Source organism: Pararge aegeria, chromosome 25 (assembly GCF_905163445.1).
Source record: "Pararge aegeria chromosome 25, ilParAegt1.1, whole genome shotgun sequence".
Taxonomy (NCBI): Eukaryota; Metazoa; Arthropoda; class Insecta; order Lepidoptera; family Nymphalidae; genus Pararge; species Pararge aegeria.
The window spans coordinates 11535813-11543268 of NC_053204.1; the positions used below are offsets into that span (position 1 = coordinate 11535813).

At 57.1% G+C, this 7456-nt stretch overlaps 1 non-coding gene across 1 annotated transcript; it reads left to right on the plus strand.

Moving 5' to 3' along the window:
- The first annotated feature begins 5260 nt into the window (after positions 1-5260).
- LOC120634972 lies at positions 5261-5373 on the plus strand. The gene has a single exon (XR_005659270.1). It is a non-coding gene; the product is annotated as a U6atac minor spliceosomal RNA (small nuclear RNA).
- The last annotated feature ends 2083 nt before the right edge of the window (positions 5374-7456 follow it).

The following is a 7456-nucleotide window of genomic DNA, read 5'->3' on the forward strand; positions in this document are numbered from 1 at the left end:
ATGTCCCCTCGGGCAATGAATGGGTGGGGGATCGCGATGGCCTGGTGGCCATCGTGTCCCGTTCCGCGGTCGGTTCCCCGGCCTTCGGACAGGCCGTCAAGGGCCGTGGGTTCGTTGCGGCCTTTATAAGGGACGTTTTAGTGGTCGGAGCGTACTTCTCGCCGAACAGAGCTCTGGTCGAGTTCGAACAGTTCCTGGTCGAGATCGGGGCTCTTATCGGCCGAAGTCGTCCTTGCCGGGTACTCGTCGTCGGAGATCTCAACGCAAAGTCTACTGCATGGGGATCCCCGGCGACCGATGCTCGTGGTGAGGCACTCGAGGAGTGGGCGGTTTTGACGGGCCTAGAGGTGTTGAACCGGGGGTCCGTTCACACTTGCGTGCGGCAACAGGGTGGGTCTATTGTGGACGTGACGTTCGCAGATTCCATCCTGGCGCGCCGTGTGTCGGGCTGGGAGGTTCTGCAGGATGAGGAGACGCTCTCGGATCACCGCTACATTCGCTTTGAGGTCTCCTCTATCCCGGCGGCTATCCGAAGAGTGAGCCGACCCCTACCCGGGGACAGCCCGCGTTGGGCCGTCAAACGGCTGGACCGCGAGGTCCTGATTGAGGCAGCACTGGTGCAGGCGTGGTTGCCGGCACTCGAGAACCCGGTGGAGGAGGAAGCCGAGTACTTCGGCCAGGCCATGCCGCAAGTTTGCGACGCGGCCATGCCACGGATCGGTCCTCAGCCTTCGAGGGGTTCAGTGTACTGGTGGTCGAGCGAAATAGCGCAGTTGCGCAAATATTGCGTGGCTGCGAGACGCCAGTACACCCGGTGCAGGCGACGACGCCAGCGGAACGCAGACGCGGAGCAGCGCCTGTACGGCAATTACCGGGAAGCCGTCGGGACCCTGAAGGTAGCAATGGCAACAGCCAAAAATCTGGCGGAGGAGAAGATGCTGGCTAGCCTCGATGCCGATCCCTGGGGCCGGCCATACAAAACGGTGAGGCGTAAGCTTCGCCCCAGGGCCCCACCGCTAACCGAATCTCTTCAGCCTCAGCAACTGGAGTTAGTGGTGGGGACTCTGTTCCCCAGGAGGGATGGCTTGGAGCCACCGTGTATGGCGCCACCAATCGGTGCTGCGGACGCGTCTTTTACGGGCGCGCCCGAAGTCACCGAGGGAGAACTGAGGGCGGCGCTGCTGCGGCTTCGAGCCAAAAACACTGCGCCGGGACCCGACGGCATTCCCGGCCGGGCCTGGGTCGTGGCTTTGGGTCCGCTAGAGCCACGCGTCAGAGCGCTTTTCAGCGCTTGTCTGGATCAGGGTCAGTTTCCGACTGCTTGGAAGACGGGGAAACTGGTCCTGCTCCGGAAGGACGGACGTCCGGCAGACTCGCCGTCGGCTTATCGGCCCATTGTGCTGTTGGACGAGGTGAGCAAGCTCTTTGAGCGGGTAATCGCTGGTCGCCTCGTCAAGCACCTGGAGGAGGTGGGGCCGGATCTCAGCGACTTTCAGTTTGGTTTCCGCCGGGGCAGGTCCACCATTGACGCGGTCGCACGGGTGAGGGCTCTGGCGGAGGATGCAGTTTCCCGGGGTGGGGTGAGTCTTGCGGTGTCTCTTGACATCGCCAATGCTTTTAACACTCTGCCCTGGGCTTGCATTAAGGCGGCGCTGAGATACCACGCGATGCCGGTCTATTTGAGGCGAATCGTGGCGGCCTACCTCTCCGGTAGAGCCGTGTGCTATCCGACTGGCGGCGGGTCAGTCCGGAGGGAGGTCTCGTGCGGCGTTCCGCAGGGGTCGGTTCTCGGTCCACTCCTGTGGAACATCGGGTACGATTGGGTGCTGCGGGGCTCTAACCTGGCGGGGTGTCGACGTCACTTGTTACGCAGACGACACTCTTGTTATGGCCCGCGGCAGTACCTTTAGGGAGGCACGCATGTTGGCGACCGCTGGGGTGGCCCAAGTTGTGGCTCGGATCCGACGGTTGGGGCTGGAGGTCGCCCTTAACAAATCTGAGGCTTTGTGTTTTCACGGGCCTCGGATGGCACCTCCAGCTGGGTCGAATCTGGTGGTGGGAGGAGTTTCCATCGCTGTCGAGGCAACGATGAAGTACCTGGGACTCGTCCTCGACAGCCGATGGAAATTCGAGGAGCACTTTCGGCGCCTGGCCCCCAAACTCATCGGGGCTGCAGGGGCGCTGAGTCGGCTCCTCCCTAACTTGGGCGGACCTGGCGTTGGCTGCCGCCGCCTGTACACAGGAGTGGTGCGGTCGATGGCCCTGTATGGAGCACCGATCTGGGCAGACGCTCTTGTCGCCCGTAATAGGACCCTGCTGCGAAGGCCGCAACGGGTCATGGCGGCAAGAGTGATCAGAGCGTACCGCACCATTTCGCACGAGGCGGCCTGCGCGTTGGCAGGGACACCCCCGTGGGACCTGGATGCGGAGGTGTTGGCGTGTGTGCACGAGCGAAGGGTGGAGGTCCGCATGCGGGGAGAACACCCTTCGCCGGAGAGGGTCACTGGGTGGCGGCGTTTAGCGCAGGCCGAGCTCTTTCGCCAATGGCGAGAGAGGCTCGAGTCGCCCAGTGCCGGTCTGCGGACTATTGACGGGATTCGCCCCGTGCTTCAGCAGTGGGTGGAGAGAAGACACGGGGTGATGACCTTCCACCTTGCGCAGGTGCTTTCAGGACACGGTTGTTTCGGAAAGTACCTGTGCAAGATCGCCGGTAGGGAACCTACCGAGGAGTGCCACGAGTGCGGCTGCGCTGTGGACACGGCGCAACACACGCTTGCCGATTGCCCGAGCTGGGCGGTGCAGCGGGCCGCACTCGTGGCGGTAGTGGGACAAGACCTCTCCCTGCCGGCTGTGGTCAGGGCCATGGCCGGCAGTGAGACGTCTTGGGATGCGATAGTCTCGTTCTGCGAAGACGTGATGACGCAGAAGGAGGCTGCGGAGCGGCTGAGAGAGGATGCCGTGGACTCCCAGCCGATCCGCCGCAGGAGAGTCGGGCGCAGGCGGCTTGCACAACACCGCCGCCTGCCCCCATAAGGAGGACCTCCGGGCGATAGATGCGGGGACATTTACCGCCCGTGGGAGATAGGTCCTCGTGCTGGAAGGCGCACTCTGTGTTCAAAGTGCGCCTTTGGCGAATGAGGGGGCACGAAATGCCCCCGGAGAAGGGTCCGCTTTAGCGGACGCCGCTGGCTGGGTCGCGGTCGTGTGCGAAAGCGTTCCCGTAACCCAGTCACCAGGCGAAGTGTTTGAACACCGTGGGGTTTAGTCGGTAAGAGTCCGACATAACCATTGCACCTCCCCGGGTGTGTTGGTATCCATGAGGATTCCCCACGTAAAAAAAAAAAAAAAAAGGTTAGGTTAGGTTAGGTTAGTTCGGGCCTCACCTGGAGCATAATTTTTAGACGGCCGAGTGGAGCAGTGGGCAGAGAGACGGCCGAGTGGAGCAGTGGGCAGAGACCCAGCTTACTGACTCGAAGGTCGTGGGATCGATTCCCACAACTGGAAAATGTTTGTGTGATGAACATTAATATTTTGAGGTTAGGTTGATATATCGCGGCATCTGAGTTCGAATCCTGACGCTTTGTATGAACTTTTTTTTGGAGGTTGAAAGTTGGTTTCGTTGGTTTTTCAAAGGCCCTTTTCAGGGCCAGTGGTAGTGGCAGCGGTTGTTGTTGTTATTTGTTGTTGTCAGTGGTTGTTGTTATCGTTATTGTTATTGTTATTGTAGTTTTAAGTCTATTTTAGGTTGGATTGCGGTTGTTTTTTGTGGGTGGTTGCCTTTGTTTGTTATTGTTATTGTTATTGTAGTTTTAACAGGGATAGGGGGATTGTCAAAGGGCCCTTTTAAGGGCCACAGGTTGTTATTTCTTATCTTGTTCTGTTGACTGTTGGCTGTTGTTATTGTTTTTCTCACTTGTTGTTGTTAATTGTTAAGTTTGGCTGTCCCTGACTGTTGGCCTGCTGGCTTTACAGACAGGTGGACCGTCGGAGATGGCGGATGAATTGTCATCGGGGAGGGATGGCGCTCCAGGGCCGCAGACGCGTTCACGCCGGAGCAACAGGGCGGTTGCAGTAAGGGGCGGAGCTTCGGCCCGTACCCCTGTTGTTGCGAGGTACTCGCGCCGGGATGATTCCGTTTCGCCGAGCTCCCGGAACTCGTCGATGTCGCGGTGCTCGACGCCGGTATCAAGGGGGAACTTTGTTCTTTGTGCGCAATATTCTACAGGGTTGTTGAGCTACTGTAACTTCTGGCAGGGCTTCATAGATTTTGCGTCGAATTGTATTTTTGGAAGTGCTTCCGTTCGCTAGCGCTGCGAGTCCTGGCGATATCATCACCCTGCTCGAGTCGCTCGCGATGCAGAAGCCTATCCCCAATCTCTCAGAGCTGTTATCCATAAACAGTGCCACACCACGGGTTCTTAACCCCGGATTTCCCCTTTCTGCCATTAGCAAGAGCTGCCTGGTAGGCATATCCTGCACCGGGCAGGGTTGTTGGGGTAACGGGGCCTGGGTGGTCCTGCTCAAGTCTGGGCTTGGCGGCGTCGGGTTGCTGTTTCTCCTGACGGCAATGAGGAAGATCTTCTCCACATACCTCAGGAAGTCTGGTCTTCTCTCTGGATCCGCTACGAGATCGTGGAAGCTTCTAGTTGAGATTTCCCGATCGATTTGATGTTCGAGCTCGTAGCGATGGTTCGAGAATCTTGGGCATTCTACTATAAGGTGTTCGACAGTTTCTGTTTCGTTTGGGTCACATTCGCAGGCTGGGCTATCTTTTAGCCTAAAGGCACCCCTCGTATTCATGTTCTAACCTAACCTAACCTAAATCTAGTTTTGACACCTTTAGACTTTAGATTCAAGATTTAATGTGAATATATGCATTAATAAAAACTCATTACTATTTTAATACTAGTTATGCTGCTGTTGATGCACTGATGAAAGCCAGATAGCTAGATCAGTGTTTAGTTAGTCGTAGTTGCCGGTGGGCTGAGGTCTAAAGGAATCCAAACTAGTTTTAAAAGGTTAGGTTAGGTTAGGTTAGGTTAGGTTAGGTTAGGTTAGGTTAGGTTAGGTTAGGTTAGGTTAGGTTAGGTTAGGTTAGGTTAGGTTAGGTTAGGTTAGGTTAGGTTAGGTTAGGTTAGGTTAGGTTAGGTTAGGTTAGGTTAGGTTAGGTTAGGTTAGGTTAGGTTGGGCGCATTGGTATACACGCAAACTTCGTGCGGAAGGCACTGGTTCGAAACCTACCACGGCTATTGGCTTTTTTGTGTCTATTGAAAGGAGAGACGGTTAGCACTCCCCTTGACAAGGATGGAACACATAAAATGGTGAAGGCACAACTTTACCACATTTTTGAGGTTTGAACTTTACCACATTTTTGGAGGTTGGAATTTTGGTGTTTTGATTGTCTTTTGGTTTCTTTAGGAGGTTGAAAGTTGGTTTTCGTTGGTTTTTCAAAGGCCCTTTTCAGGGCCAGTGGTAGTGGCAGTGGCTGTTATTGTTATTTGTTGTTGTCAGTAGTTGTTGTTATCGTTATTGTTATTGTTATTGTAGTTTTAAGTCTATTTTAGGTTGGATTTCGGTTGTTTTTCTGGGTGGTTGTTTTTGTTTGTTATTGTTATTGTTATTATAGTTTTAACAGGGATAGGGGGATTGTTAAAGGGCCCTTTTAAGGGCCACAGGTCGTTATTTTTATCTTGTTTTGTTGACTGTTGGTTGTTGTTATTGTTTTTCTCATTTGGTGTTGATAATTGTTAAGTTTGGCTGTCCCTGACTGTTGGCCTGTCTGGCTTTACAGACAGGTGGACCGTCGGAGATGGCGGATGAATTATCATCGGGGAGGGATGGCGCTCCAGGACCGCAGACGCGTTCACGCCGGAGCAACAGGGCGGTTGCAGTAAGGGGCGGAGCTTCGGCCCGTACCCCTGTTGTTGCAAGGTACTCGCGCCGGGATGATTCCGTCTCGCCGAGCTCCCGGAACTCGTCGATGTCGCGGTGCTCGACGCCGGCATCAAGGGGGAACTATGGCGTGAGAAGCGCCATGAATGAACTCAGGGTGGCGGCTGAGGAACAAAAGGAGGCTGCCTTCAACCGGTTCCTTCAGGACCGCATAGTAGGACAGGAGGCTCGAACCGCAGTTCTGGATGCGGAGGAGGAACCGGCGAGCGAAGAGTCTTGCCGGGAGGACCCCACTAAGCTCGGTGTGCAAGAGCTGCGTGCCTGGGCCGGAAGGAGCACGGCGTCCCTCATTCAGATGGCTGGTAAGTCCAGTAATCTGAAAGGGACGTACGTTAAAAAATTTAAGGAGGCTGCCTCGGAGCTGCAAGCCATAGTGGAGGCCCTCAGCTCACGGACTGAGGCTGAGGAAACCCGCCGCTTGCGGGCAGACAACGCCCGCCTCCGCTCTGAGCTCGACCTTATAAGGACGGAGCAGAAGGCGTATCGGCGGGACTTCGCGGAGATGAAGACCGCGATGGCCAAAGAGGCGGCTAGAGCAGCGACGAGAGGGGCAGGAGCGCCCGTGCCACCTGCAGCGGCCTTTAATGCAGACGTATTAGAGGAGCTGAAAGCCTCCATTGTGGCCTCAGTCGGGAGGAGCAGCGACGAGAGGGGCAGGAGCGCCCGTGCCACCTGCAGCGGCCTTTAATGCAGACGTATTAGAGGAGCTGAAAGCCTCCATAGTGGCCTCAGTCGGGAGGATGCTAGACGCCCGCTTCGCGGGAATCGAGGAGCGTCTCCTCCCAGAAAAGGTGACTCGCCCACCGCTCTCCTCGGACAGAAGAGGGCCGCCACCGCCGCGCTCCGCCGGGACCTCACAGGCGGCTCCGGCTCGATCGGGGGGCCTCAGAGCGAACGTGGCTCCAGCGACTCCTGAGGAGCCTCCAGCGAGGGCAGGCTCAAGTCGGACAGCACCCGAGGCTGAAGCTTGGTCGGAAGTGGTGGGTCGAAAGACCAGGGGCAAAAATGCCCCAGGCGCCAATCCCGCGACGTCAACGCCGAGGCCCCCGCCCGCAGCGGCCCCTAAGCGGAAGCCCAGCCTGGCTCCCCCTAAGACGGCCGCCGTCATCATAACTCTGGCTCCCGAGGCGGCCAGTAGAGGTGTGACCTACGCTCAGGTCTTAGAGCAGGCTGAGCAAAGGGTCAACCTGGGAGAGATCGGCATAGGCGCGGGGATGCGGATTCGCCGCTCTGCGACAGGGGCTAGGCTTTTGGAGTTGCCGAAGGAGAACACCCAGGACCAGGCGGAGTCATTGGCAGGTCACCTTCGCAAAGCGTTGGAGGGGGTAGCGGAGGTTGTTCGCCCTACCAAAACGGCGACCCTTCGTGTCACCGGGTTGGATGACTCCGCAACTGCGGTTAAGGTGGCGGCGGCTGTAGCACGCGCAGGAGGCTGCTCGATTGTTGCGGTCAGGGCGACTCCGGTGCAGAGGAGCCCCATGGGCATGGGGTCGTCCACCGTTTA